The following is a 15,008-nucleotide window of genomic DNA, read 5'->3' on the forward strand; positions in this document are numbered from 1 at the left end:
AATCCCATACACAACATTTCTAGATTTACAATTAGTAAATGTGTCATGTCTCCAGTTTACATTTTTGTGAGTGAATACAGAACCTTCTATTGTTTGATTGCAACATGCGCATGTGCCACATTTGTGATGCCCCTTAATTGGTGACAACCACAGCATAAACCCACAGTAGCAAAAAGCAATAATGTATCATAGAATGCAAATGGATATAAGACAAAGCAACACATCACCAACAGAGCAAAATAAAAAACAACAAATATGCATAAATGTTCTTGTTATGCCCTACCGCCTCCACAAATCTGTCTTCATTATACGGTGATAAAGGTGTTTTCCCCAAGGGTGTGTAATAATGCCTTAAAAAATATTTTGTGATCTCGGTCACAACTAGGGATGGGTGATGTATTTCGCTCAACCGGCAGAATTGGTGGAATTCTGGTCACTCTGCGTCATGCTTGGAACGCCAAGTTCAGATCATTTTCGCCAACTGATGCATAGAGGAGTTTTTTCTCACACTTAGTTTGAAAACGGTAAGTTGTCGAGGGCAAGCAAGATTTGGCATCCCCTAATGCAATTTTTGGTTGCTAGGAGGGCACCTGGCGAGATATTTTCAACACGGGCAGTTGCGGGCGTTTGTGACCATTCTCAGATAGAAAACTGCTGCTCAGTTAAAAATGTACTTGAGCGGCAGTAAAATCAGCTTGAGAAGCTTCACCCTATGGAACTCAGTGTGGTGCCAATCATGCTGATTTCTGAGTGTGTAAGGAGTTCCTGGCTCTAAATCACAGCACAAACAGCGTAACGTGCCTTTTTTTGCCCGTTTGCAGAATTCCGAGTAATCTTGCTGAGTTTTTTAGTAACTCAGCAGAATTTTGGGTAGTAAAACTCTGTGAGTTTAGCCGAGGCCTACTTGGACCCCAATTCCAAGTACTATGTAAATCCTGAATCAGCAGTTTGCACCAGAAATGGCTTTCGGAGATTGTTGTAGTTACCACACAGTACACCTGGAGAACCCAGGTGAAATTTGTCTGAGGATAAATGGTCAGAAAGAAGCAAAACATGTGGTAGCTTCAAACTCTGATATATCATGTTATGCTCCATTCGTTCATGTGGAATTCAGAATGGATGATTAATACCATATCTGGTTAACACTGCATCCTGTAGTATGGTATTTACTTAGTGCAATATTACAACCCAAATACGATCCTGACAGACAGCCTTAGTTGGCCAGGAGACCTTATGTTAACAGTATTTCAAAAAGGTATATTTAAGAAGTAATAAAGGCCAGCTCACTTCAGCCATTGGTTTTCCTGTGTTTTTCATTGTTTGCCTTTGATTGGAAGGGCTGTCCATCAAGGCAATAGCAGTACATGTATTATACACACACAATCAAAAGGTCAGGCATTATGCAATGATTAACATATTTACTCAGATTGATCTTTGGGAAATATAAGGCCCTCACACACATCATATGTTACATGCTTCATCATTAGCCTAACAACTTCACCCACTGCATGAAAGTGAGATTGCAATCAATAATAACACCAAGACTGAGATCCTGCTTGACTGTCCATAGAGGTGGACCATGCCCTCTAGCCAAATGAAGTAGAAGCCAGATGGTCAACTGAGACAACAGCAAGATTAACAGAAAGCTCACCAACAAAGGTGAAAGCATCTAGGGAATCATAAGGATTGAAGAGTCATGTTTCAAGGAGCATTCTGAATCTCAACGAACTTCTTCCAGCAGGGAGAGAAAGGGGAGGGTGTTTCAGCACCTTGCTGCTGCAACAGAAAAGGCCCTTTATCTATAGGTGAATGGTATTGAGTTGGTACTGATCACTTTATCACAAAACTTTGTTTCACGCCTTAAAAAACATGGATGACAATTAAAAGAGGCACTTTTATATTTCTCCCCCTATTTTTAAATGGTTTCACAAAACCATTAATGTTCAAGAAATATCAAGAATGACTCTTTTTTTTGGTGGCATTGTGTTTTTAAGGTGTAAATTAGCTCATCCATTTTCATTTTTGTGATGAGTACTTTCTTTTACTTTCATGCATAAGATTTGTGTTTTTTATATTGAAAAATTATTCTATTTATGTAGTGTATCACTCCGGAAGGGTCCCACCTGCGAGCAATATGAGTGTGAGAAAATAAAGATGGCAGTTATAAGGTTAATGCATATGCGTGAATACGAAGTCTTTAGAACTTAAATGTAATAGCAAATCTCCAATCTTCCATTGTGGGTAAGACGACAGAACCCAGCAAATTGTCCCGAAGATGTGCGCTGGCTTTAAGATGGCTACTAAGGATCCCACCTTAGGTGTCCGAGGAGACAAGTTGTGTAGAATAACAGTTGTTCCACCTTTATGGTTCTTATTTGGCTGCCTCACATAGATGGACAGATGAGTCTGCCTTGCTGTCATATGAGCTGGTCACTTTCAGATCATTGGGTATTCAACACCAAGCATTCAACTCACTGAGCAAACGTGCAAGCTTAATTCCACAATACATAGTTGTACATTTTGTTGACACTTGCCTAAATAGTTTTGAGAAAAAAACAGTCAATCACAACTTAGGGCCCTTGATAAACTTCCACCCAGCCCGTATTCTGACGCTCTTAATAAGCTGAGCAACGTGTTGAGGGGTCCAGACCATTATAAATCGATCTGTCAACAGAATTAATTTCAACCAAATATAAGAGGTGCAGTTTCACAACGAATTGCAAAACATAACATTAACATGTAAAAAGTTGCCTTAGTGAAAACATTTGATCAGCGTAAGGCCATGGGCCCTCTCTGCATAGTTTTTCACTGGGGGCTGCATAGTTTAGAGCGTGAACGCCCAGGGACCCAGAAGTTAGTTTTTCTTTCCTCCTTGCTATAGTCGGGTTACTTTCTTTCCTGCTTCTTGTGACCTCGCTAATTGAGATCACCCTAAATGTTACCATCAGCTTCAGTCGACATCAATTAAAAATTCAATTTATATTCTATGAAAAAACACATGGGCCTCGATAGTGTTTGAATATCATTGGGCCCTCTCATCTGTTTGTCATTTGAAGTTCAAACTTTTTTCCATATTTATATCAAATGTTCCCTCACACGAAAGTAAAGCAAATGAGTCTGCAAAATAATGCTTTGAAGTTATAAATAACATAAAACTTGCCTTGAGCTGACCTCTTCTCCATACAATAATATACACGAGTTGACTGTAGACGGGGATGCGCAGCTCATAATCACTTCCTGGCAGCTGAAACCCCCTGGAATTCTTTGCAATAACGCTTGCGGCCTCTACAAACTACCCAAGTTATGCCAGGAGGAATCTAAAACGACCCTGTTCTGAGAATGATCCCTTTAGAGACTGTAATGTACTAATCCTGTTCACTTGGTGTTCGTTACTATCCAGTTAAATACTTTGGGCCCAAATTACAAAGGTAAACGTACACTTATGTGTAAGTTTACTACTTTTCAGTATTCACGAAGGTAAATTTAGACCAAAGTTCAACTGTATTAGTTTTCGGTATTCACATAGATGAACTTGGACTAAAAGTCTAACTTTGCTAGTTTTCAGTATTCACAAATGTATGTTACTACTAGTAAAGTTAGACTTTTGGTCTAAATTTACCTTTGTGAATACCAAAAAGTAGTAAAGTTAGACTTTTGGTCTAAGTTTACCTTTGTGAATACTGAAAAGAAGTAAACTTACACAAAAGCGTAAGTTTACCTTTGTGAATTAGGCCCTTTTACATCATCTGTATGTGCCACAGCCTTTCAATGAGTCCACGTATAAGTATTATTTTTTAGATGATTATTTTCTGAGATTATGCTATTGGTGGAAGCAGTAAATTCATGAACATTGGGTCATTAAAAACAAAAAAAATATTAAGAGTCATAAGCATAAACGCTCATAATTTTGATTAGATCAACTTCAGTGAGCTATGCAGCTTGCTTGCATTTTTCTCCAGCCTTCTTTCAAGCTAATATACTGTTGTTTGGATATGGTAGCAACACACTTGGGTATGGGAGTTTGTAGCCCAGATCTTGTCCTCCCTGCATTAGTTTCCCTTCCTGGTGCAATGCTAACAGTTCATTTACATATATGTTTGGAGGCTTCCGGACATATGTGTATGCCTTTCTAGGTGTGTGAGTGTCTGTGTTTTGGTGTGAGTTTTAAAAGTGGGGCTGTGTGGGAGGCGGAATGGACCTAGAATGGGCAATTGCAGGTGGCGGGAAGGAGAGGATCAAATAGCTATTTAAATGTCTGCTCTTAACTTGCCTTACTGATGTTATTGTATGAGGTTTCTTTTGTCAATCTTTTATTAACATTATATTATGTAATTTGAGGTGCGTGCTCGTTTTTTTGAAACCTTGTTTCTGTTCTAACTTTGATTTTTTAAAGTTTCCTGTGATTTGATTTGAGTTTTTTCCATTCATAGAAGGATCCACATGTAATATCAGTATCAGGGGCATCAAGTAACAATGCTTGATGATGCTAATTTCTTCAAGTGTATAGACGAAGGGTGGCCTTTGGCTTGGTTGAATTGAAAGTTGGTGATCCATTGGTCCACGTCCCATGAACTGACAAAGAGATTGATGAGGTCATTGGGCTGGGTTGCCATGGCCCCCCTCCCCTATTTTATATTCTTCTTCGTCAGGGATTGAGGGTTTCTGATGGGCTAGAGCTGTACGTGGAACTGTTTGGGATACAGCCAACTATTCATTAAAGTGATTTACATGAAAGAGGTCTTAAACAAGCAATGTTCTTCATTTATTAAAGTTTTTTTTTTTAAATCGGTATGGTATACTCTATTGATATAAATTCGGATGGCTGCTGACAAAGTTTCTCTAAGCAGCACACTGCATTTGTCAGTTCTCTGGTGAACAATTGTTACATTACTTGGGATGTTACAGGCATCCATGATGCTCAAAAGGAAATTCCTTATACATAAGAATTGTTCTACCTTAAAATAATCTCAACATTGAATTCATACTGGCGTTTGAATAACTTACATATTAAAAATAATTGAGAAAGATCTTGAGCGGAATGACCTTTTTTTATTTATAACTATAGCCTTCCATTTACCACACAAAAGCCCAATAATCCTGAAACAGCATAATGTGACTGCCCATTAATAAAGTTACAGCAGTTAAATCTTTTTTCACACATGATAGATGTGTGCACTAGTGAAAAAGACACTGCAAATCAATTTGCAACTTTTTGGCTTCCTGCGTGATACAGAAAGGACCAAAAAGTATCTGTGACATGGCAAACTAGTTTTGATGCCAACATAATAAGAAGGCATTTTGTCCATATTTCGAATGTGGAATATGTGTCTGTGTTTGAGGCAGATTAGGTTTGTTTATTTTTCTCATAAGTAGCAAAAGTCGTGCAAGAGAGTATGAATCACTTTTCTTTATTTTTCAAATGTTCGTAAACAGATTATACTTTTTGTGACAATCTCAAAAACTCACCTAAAATGCATTATAGGCTATTCATTTTCTTAATGTCTGCTTTCATTGAATGGAATCAACCCGCATTTGAACTGTACCTCTTTGTACCCTGGGTGGTCAGGGTCTGTCTTTTGCCCTGAACCAATGCAACGTGTGACCAAACAGAAGTATAATATTGAAATTAGTCTGCTCAAAGGGAACCTTTGAATCAGTTCGACCTTGGTTGTACTCTATTGCCTTCTTAGGCTTACTTTTTTGAGCACCCTGACACATTATACTATTTCCATCCTGACACAGAAATATTATTTGCAAAACAGAACTTAGCATTTACTTTGGAGGAAAAATATTTTGCACCTCTTTGTCTAAGAAAGTACAGGAAAAATAACCCAACAAGTGTTTATCAGAGTGTTATATCATGAACTTTACAAGGAGCACATACAAATGGTTGGATCATTGAAAACACAGAAGCATCCAAATCTGTGTGGCTGCCACTGTGTAATTATGGTCAGAATTTCCACACGAAGAATAATGAAAGTCACTTGTTACTTTGAAGTCGTTTGCTGAATCTACACAAAACCTTGCAAAACAAAGCTCATCCACCTCATTTCCTTTAAGAAAGCTTTCATGCTGATCTGTCAAGTGGGTGGCAAGAAAAAGGGGGTCCCAAAATTGTAATGTCCCATGTTAATTCCCATAGAATCCTTGCTATCCCATACAGAATTATTTTGGGGACGGAATTACACTAACTTCGGCAAAACATTTAAACTTTACTCAGAAAGTATGTTTTTGTCATTTGGTTTACATCAGTTCAGACACTGTCAAGAAATTAATTTTAAAGAGGTTCTCCGGTTGGACATGAAGGGGCTAGACATTTGGTATATTTGGACTGTTGGTGTACAGGTATGTTCAGACTGGTCACTATAATTGGGACTAGAAAATCCTGATTAGCTTGCCACAACATAAACAATGTGTTATGTCAGCCAATAAGGGACTCAGGAACATGGTCCCTGCATCCTGAAAATGAATTTGAAAACAATGTAAGGGGGAAGGGTGAGCATACCCTGTCCCTAATGCAATCTGAGGGGTGGAAGTGCAAAGGGCCTCCCCTTGATTGACTGACCAAAGCATGGGCAACATGTTGTGGCAGCCGTTACAGTACTCAGGATCATGGTCCCAATTGAAATGCATTATAGGGAAAGCCTATTTTGGAGGCTAACATAAAGGAACACATATGAAAGATAATAACAGATTTCATCAACAAAATAAACCATTTGTTGGTGGTGTTATGCTTGTCTTTGGAATTCTGGTGAGTGCTCAGGTGATTCTACCCTATGAAAAATCTAATTGTGCTGGGATTGGAGTAACCATGTTTGCTCACACTGTCTTCCTCAGTCATGTGAGAATAATGTTTGATATTTTGAGTTAAACATGTACTTCCAATAGCAAGAGCAGCCTGTCAGTTGATTTCACATTGTTCTACTGCAGCTTCCCACAGTGTTCTAATGAACAACCAGAGCTCTGAAATTCTGTATTTATGATAAAAGTGTGGTACATCTGAATTCCATCAAAGCTGTACCAGTTAAAGCATTTCCTTTAGAAATTAACAAAATGAGGTTGGTCATTTTGCCATACATATTATGGTTAGTGCTCTATAAAGCTAAAACGAGGATACATTTTCTATGATTTCTTAAATATCTTTCTCATCCATGTCAGTAAAACATTGTGACACACAGACTGAAATATGTACTTCCAATTTATGCAGCAATGTGTCAGTTAACTCTGTAGTGCTCAACTGTAGCTTCTCCGTAGAATTCTAATGAGCAACTAGAGTGTTAACATTCTGAATTTGTGACAAAAGTGTGGCACACCTGAAAACCATCTTTAAGGGAGCAAAATTATACTAAACGAAACAAGCTACAGAGGATACTGCATAAAAGAAAATAAATGAGGGGTTTGTTTTTGTCATAGAAATTATTTTTAGTGCTCTAGAAAGCTAAAAGGAGGACACCTTTTCTATGAGTTCTCGAATATCTTCCTAATTCTTTTCCGTAAAATAGTGTGACATGCAGAGTGAAACATGTACTTCCAATACCAGCAGCAGTCTGTCAGTTAAATGTCTAGTAATCAATTGCGGTGCTACCATCGACTTCTAATGAACACCTAGGGCTGTAGGTAATAGCAAATTACCAAATGGTAAATACCATATTTTACCGAATCGGTATTTACTAATCGGTAATTGCTATGTAGGAAAAAAAATCGGTAAAAATACCGATTCGGTAAGATTCGGTAATTACCGATTCAGTATTTGTCATTGATTCCTATGGGCCTTGAAGCCCATAGGATTCAATAGCAAATACCGATTCGGTAATTACCGAATGGGTAAAATTACTGATTTTACAAGGGGGACAGGGTGTCACTTTGACACCCTCTTGCACCCCTGTGTCCCTTAGGGCATGTCTGTGTGCCACATGGCACAGGTGTACATGCACAGATGTGCATGTACACTGGAATTCTTAATTTACCACCCAATAGTTTTGGGTGGTAAATAACGAATTCTAAAGGCTCTGTAGCACTGTTTAAAGTGCTACCTACATAAGAAATTACAGATTCGGTAATTTTACCGATCGGTAATTTTACCGAATCTGTAAAATTACCGATTCGGTAAATTTACCGAATCTGTATGTTTTTGCTACCCCTACATACCAATGTCCAAATACCGGTCGGAAACGGCCGAAAATCGGTATTTTCGGCTGTTTCCGACCGGTATTTGGACACCTACATCTGGCCCCTAGAGTGCTAACAATTTGTATTGAAGACAAAAGTAAGGCCCTGCTGAATACCATTTTGTTGTAGTAGGGGCAGTAGAATTTAAAGTATGTCCTGAGGAGCAGGCTGAAGTAAAGATTTGAGATATTATTGTAGGCAAGGAACCAGTGGATTGAAAAAGTAAGGGGGGTGTATGGATTTTTAGAAATTTGAGGCAATATGTATTTTTAATGGGGTAAAAAATAGTTCAAGAGAGAGACATATGCCTAAGTACAGCATCCCTATTCCACATCCATTTAATTAGCCTTCTCTTCTTTGCAGATGCTTAACAGCTCTGTAATTTTAAAATAATAACATTTTAGTAGACAAATATGTACATATTCACTGAAAAAAACAAAGGTTAAAGTTAAGTTGTAGTTGGGCGCAAAGTCCCTAAATTGTGTTAAAGAACCCAGAGATTTATTGCAAAGTTTATAGGTAGGTGGTGGAATAAAACAAAAGAACGATGAAAAAACACTGAAATATTCCAAATATAGTTTAGTGAATTAACTGTAAATTGTGTCTCCATCTTGCCTGTGACCTCACATAGTACATCACTCATAACATATTAAAAGGCATCATTTATGACATCACATGTGTTTTTTAATAACAACAATGTTGACATTGCTATTGAGATCAAGCAGAGATCGAGCAGTGCAACAAGGAGGTGCAAGCTATAGTTAGTTCACTAAATTATAACTGTGTAATTAAGTGTTTTTTAGGTTTTATAACAAAAGATCATGTCTCATTCCAATAGCTAACTTGAACATCAATTTAACCGTTGCTTTTTAGTGACTCATACATTATATCAAATATTAACTCAATCAAGCAATCTTTGAGCTAATATAGATACCCCTCCACAACGTGTCATGAAGTGTACATCCATGCACATAGAAGATACAGCATGCTTTGAACAAATTACATGAAATGCAGTTTAATCAACATAATTTGTATTTGAGTACATCAGAAATGACCTCTCTATTTACATTGATCACACATGATGAGAGAATGCAAAGCAAGATCTGAACAAAATAAACCTAACATTTGTACTACAACTACTGCACATAGTGGAGTGCTATCACTGCTTACAATGTAAGGCTAAATATATTTGTTGAATGATGGGCTTCAATGTGACCATGCATATGCTAAAATGTTCATGTTTCAATATGAGATGGAACAGGTATTGAAGATGCAATGAGCACGTTAAGATGTGAATCAGATTTACTGACAATATTTTTTTTTAGATGGTTTGTTACTAATGAAGAATTGGAGATGTGTAAGGCAAGACTGATTGAAAAACAGGACAGATTCAAATGTACACATACCATTTGTCAAAAATCGTTCCATTACTTGGATGTGCTAGTTCAGAGTTGCAAATTTAAATGTACTCTAACTGTTTATGAAAAAAATATTTAAAGCAATGTCTTGCATTACAGCAACAGTTATCATGAATTATCGGAAAAAATTGGCTTAGAGATACACAGACTGTAAGAACTAAGGAGTCAATTATGACCCGGAGGCAAGGTAACCAATGTCAGTTTCTGACGTTCTGACCATCCGCCTCCCTGGTGGCCCGTCTGCCTGATTATGATGATGGCAGTAACACCGCTTCCAGACAACCGCCAACATCTGTGATCCCGCGGCGGTGATGGGAGATGAAATTGGTGAATGGTGGCAGTGCTGCGTTATGACCACCAGTCCAATACTTTCCTTTCCACTGACAAATACAAGGCGGGGACACCCCCATGTGCAAGTCAGTGGATAGGCCGGTAATGAGCCTTAATGACTGGCTCTAGGGTGAATGTGCTCTTGGGTAATATAGCTGGTGCTCCAATGATGCCCAGCAATGCCATCAGGTCAGTGCATCTACACATTATGTTGCATGGAAACAGTGCGCCCGACTGACAGAAGACGCCACCTGATGGCCGGCATTGGCTCACGGCTCTTTTCTGGAGCCAAAGCACGGCACAGTCAGTATTCCATTGCCCACACACCACCAGCGCCGCGGGAAACTTGTAATGCGACAGTCAGGATGCTGCTGGCTTGGCAGCGTTCTCTGAATCGCTGCTGTGGCGGACTTGCTGTGTGACCGCCAAAGCCATAATCGGGCCCTTAGAGACTGACATCTGATGATATGAGGAACAGGATAAAGTGACAATTAAGAAATTAGGGGAGTGAAGGTAAACTCCAAAATCCATTTAGAAAGGGGCAGTCAGAACTAATCAGTTTTGAGTAAACAACAAAAATCTCAAAACACAGAATTGGCATGTGTTTTTAGATACTCTATGTCAATATATTTGATCAAGAACATATTTTATGTACATTTACCAATTATGGAGTTGGACATGGATTTCAGAGCAATCATATCAGAACAGACATTACCTGCTTATCATATCAGATGTCAAGGAACCTAAACCCGATGGTGACAGGCTCAAAACCCACAATCTGAAAATGCAGTTAAATATTTTTGGTACACAGAAATACGGATTGCCCCTCTTGTATTGCATGCATTACAACAACATCGTCGAGTCGGCCACAGTACCCTTTTCATCTAAAAAAGAGGTATGTGTCCATAGAAAAACATAGAGCGTAGATACTTTTGAAATCAAGGACTATCTGCTATTTCTATATTAAAATCCCAAGCAGGAGGGAAACTGCCTTCCAACGCGGCTGTTTTTCAGCATAGCATTTAGCACGCATACATTACAACGCATACATGGTTACCATGCATAGCCTTTACCACGCATAACTTTTCAATGAATTACGTTATAAAAGTATGTATGGAAAAGATATATGTGTGACAGCATGTATGCTTAAAGCTCATGAAACAGGAAATCTTACATTTGAATGGAATCCCAGTCCCACGTTCGCCTCTCGTGTTGTGGTACCACTTTGCGGTGCTGAAGGCGTTCAGCGTCCTTAGGGGAAAACCTTCTGCTTTTTCTTTATGGCAATGCACCAAAGAAGAGCTGGAGAGGAGGTGAAATAAAGGAGAGGTAAGGGGTATTGAGTAGGGACGTGGGTTACAGATTTACAGTTTTGAGCTGGGGAGGAGCAGTCCTGCCAAGTATCATGCATTTGGCATTAGATTCATGCATTTCAGTGTGGTACTTTGAATTACCGCACTGAAATGCATTGCCACGCATAATGCATAGTGTCTCACCGCTGTCACTGAATTGCTGCCTGGCTGTTAAAACTGTTAAGTGTGGCAGCGGCCCGTGCCTCCGCTGCTCTTGCAGGCTCGCAGTTGAGCTGTTAAGGCTATTAGCAGGGTGAAGGTTCACATTCACACTGCTTGCTGCAATGTATCACCTTGAATCCCTGTCGAGCAGCTAGCCCAATCAGGTTGTGTGCTTCTGGTGGTGCCGCAGGGGGATGTCACATCCTGCTCCCAGAGCGGGTCCAGTGTGTTTGTGGAGGAAAGTGGCAGCTGGCTAGTGTTTTGCGGGTGGCTCCTCAAAATTAATTCAACGATGGCGCTTGCAGAGTTGCGGTGCCTGCTGCAGGCAGCTCTGTCGCCACGTGCTATCAGCCATTTTGTTTACTCCCCAGATTCAAAATTGCCGGACCCTCGGGAGTCGGAGAGGATTGAGGGACCCGAGTTGCAGCCCTTGCCAGGACAGAGTCTGCGTGTCACTGGATGGGCCCGCCGGGTCTCACTAGAAAGCCAGCCTAGAGGGTGACTACTCATCGAGGTTGGTGGCAAACCTGAAATAAAGTGGCCCGCAGTGGCTCATGGCCAAAGTGAGCCTGCATCCACTGCCTTGAAGAGAGAGGCTACCTCAGCAATTCTTGGAGCGCCACCGCCACACTCCTCCAGACTCAGCGGCCACAGGCCAAGTAAGTGCCACCATCCTCTGTGCGTTTTATACAATGAATGACATTGCGCAATCAGGCAGCTGTAGCCTGCAGTATGTGCCTGCCTGTGTTAGTATTATGGTGACACTGCAGGATATTTTCAATTTCAAATATCCTGCTGGCGTAGGCCCCCGAGTTACTAACTTCGTATTTGTGCTGGATTTCTTGCAGTACACCAGGCAGAATTCTTGTGAACACTGCAGAGCCCTTCAGTTTCATCCCAGACTATTTCTGGATGGATGAACTACCTATGAAAACACTTCAGCTGTTGTCAGGGGAGATTTGCTACAGATAAAGTTGCTAAACTGGAATACCCACAAAAGAGTCAATGTGTCTGTATAATGTTTGTGTGATGTAAAGTGATCTGACACCCTGCACTGGTATGAGCAGCATTATAAAACAAATGAGCTGTTTGTGAGAGAGGGACCGAAATATGTTAGAGTACTTTACAAATTAAATAGATTATATAAGGCATATAAACGATACTACACAATGGTGTTGGGCCATGTATGATAGACAAAGAGAATCACAGAAGAAATTACAGCAGTCACAAAGAATGAGTAACAGCAAAGCCATAGGTCAATTGCAGCAGTTTTATGATCTTCTTAGAGTTTCTCATGATCAAGTGAATGCAATCTCTGATAGTTATATGTTTCCCTTGTCTTCATTGCTTGATTTTGTTGAAATGTCACTCATAATTTCACTGAAATTATGAAAATGTCCCACATAAGCAATCTGAAACCTGGAGGAGTCGTTTCTAGAAGGGCTGAGGGTAAGGCACAAGGGTCAGATTTTAGGGCAGGGGAAGGGTAGTTTTTAAAAGGGCTGGGGTGTCACGCAGGGGTCCACTTTTAGGACTTAGGGCAGGGGAGGGGTAGTTTTTTGAAGAGTTGGGGGCATCACACAGAGGTCCACTTTTAAGGTTTAGGGCAGGGGGAGGGGGAGGGGTAGGGGTAGGGGTAGTATTTACAAGGGCTGGGGCATTGCAGAGGGGTCCACTTTTAGGACTTAGGGCAGGGGCAGGGGTAGTATAAGGATTGGGGGCGTCGTGTAGGGGTACACTTTAAGGACACAGGACAGGGAAAACCTTTACTATGAATAAGAAGTAAGAACACCTCTTAGTCACAGCGCTTGGACGCCTCTGGGCAACTATCTGCGCTTTACAAAACGCATTTTCATTTCATTTCATTTCATTTCATTTCAATTCAATATGCCTATAACATTCATGTTTTACAACGAAAATCGTTGTAAAGGCACTCACGGTAAAGACATTTACGCTGTAACGCACGCGTAGTAAAGGCATACGTTGAAATGGAATGCTTTATAACGTCATTCTGACTCTGAAAATGGGATCGGTCCTTTTCATTGCGCTGTGTAGCACTTGGCTAGCAAGCAAGGAAAAAAGAGTTTCCTTACGTCAAAGTGCAGAGACCTTTCTGCCTTCCTGATGCTCTTGAATGGTGGCATTTGTCTTGACTGACACATAAAGTTCATGATTTTGTTCAAGGAGACACGAGGCCATGCAAAGTCCTGCCTGAAATGCACCCTCTTTTTCCAGGAATACTACACCCAACCAATAAAAATATTCTTTAGTCAAGGTCAACCAGGACCTTTTGGCTTTAGCATTTCAAACATTTCGGCATCATTATTGTAGCAGGAAGTGTCATTATATCTGTTCCTTGACTGCTGTACAAACCGTCCCCACAGCTCGTAAATTTATGACAGTTCCCTAAATATCCCTTTATTTACAACAGCATGACAGTAAAAGGCACTCAAGGACGACCTGGAGTATTTTGAAATTACAGGACATGTGTTGGACCAAAACGAAACCGCAAGTGTGGAACAGTGAGGAATTCAGAGGAGCTGTTAAAGGGTGTATCTTCCCTTTGGGGGTCTTGTGGGTGAATTCAGATGGTCCCGCTGTTCCTCGGAAATACACCAAAACCAACTTTGGACTGCTCCAAATGCAAGGTGAGAAGTGTGTAAGATATTTGTAAATTTAGCGTTCACACTGGTACTTCTTGGCACTGGGACTGTGAAACCCTATAAAAAGGGGAAAACTGCCCTTCCAAGAGGCTGGAGAGAGAAAGCCCTAGTCAACAGGAGAAATAAGACTTAAGATGCATGTGGAAAGCAAAGTGACCAGCCATCAGGTGAAAATCAAGAGGGTGCTGGTTACACAGCAACATGGTCAGAAGAGACAAAGTGCAGCCGTCATGCTACCTGGTCATGCACTTTAAAATTCAAAACAGAGAGAAGAAGGTAGCACATGACTGTAAGGTCTGGCACAAAGAGAATAAACCTTTGCCCAGTATTGCAGAAAAGTTTGTGCGAAAGTCAAAGTTGGTCATTTGCTCCTCTCCTTGGAAGGTGAGGACTGAACATCTGTGGAGGTCTTCCATGACTGCCTACGTGTCACGTCCCTATGGTTAAAGGACAACTCCCTTCAGTTCAACGCAGGGAAGACGGAGGTGCTCTTTAGTGTCCGAACTAAGACTTCCCGACCGTTTCCTAACAACTTTTGGCCCCCGGAAACAGGGACCAAAGTTCGGCCGGTGGAATCAGTCCGCAATCTAGGGGTCATGCTGGATCAAAGGCTCAGTATGGTGACGCATGTTCAAAAGACGGCTGCCTGCTGTTTTGCCATCCTTCGCTCACTAAGAAAAGTCCTGCCTCTCCTACCATCCCATGCTCGTGCCCAAGTGGTAAGATGTACCATCCTTAGCAGGCTGGACTGTTGCAACGCCCTCCTGCTAGGATCCCCTGGGTTCTCATTGGATAGGCTCCAAAGGGTTCAATCAGCAGCTGCTAAGCTGGCCTTGGGGCTTCCGAGAAGATCTCAATGGCCGTCCGCTTTGGGCAAACTGCACTGGCTGCCGGTGAGACAGAGGATAGAATTT

This window comes from Lissotriton helveticus, chromosome 6, assembly GCF_964261635.1.
Source record: "Lissotriton helveticus chromosome 6, aLisHel1.1, whole genome shotgun sequence".
In the NCBI taxonomy this organism is placed as follows: Eukaryota; Metazoa; Chordata; class Amphibia; order Caudata; family Salamandridae; genus Lissotriton; species Lissotriton helveticus.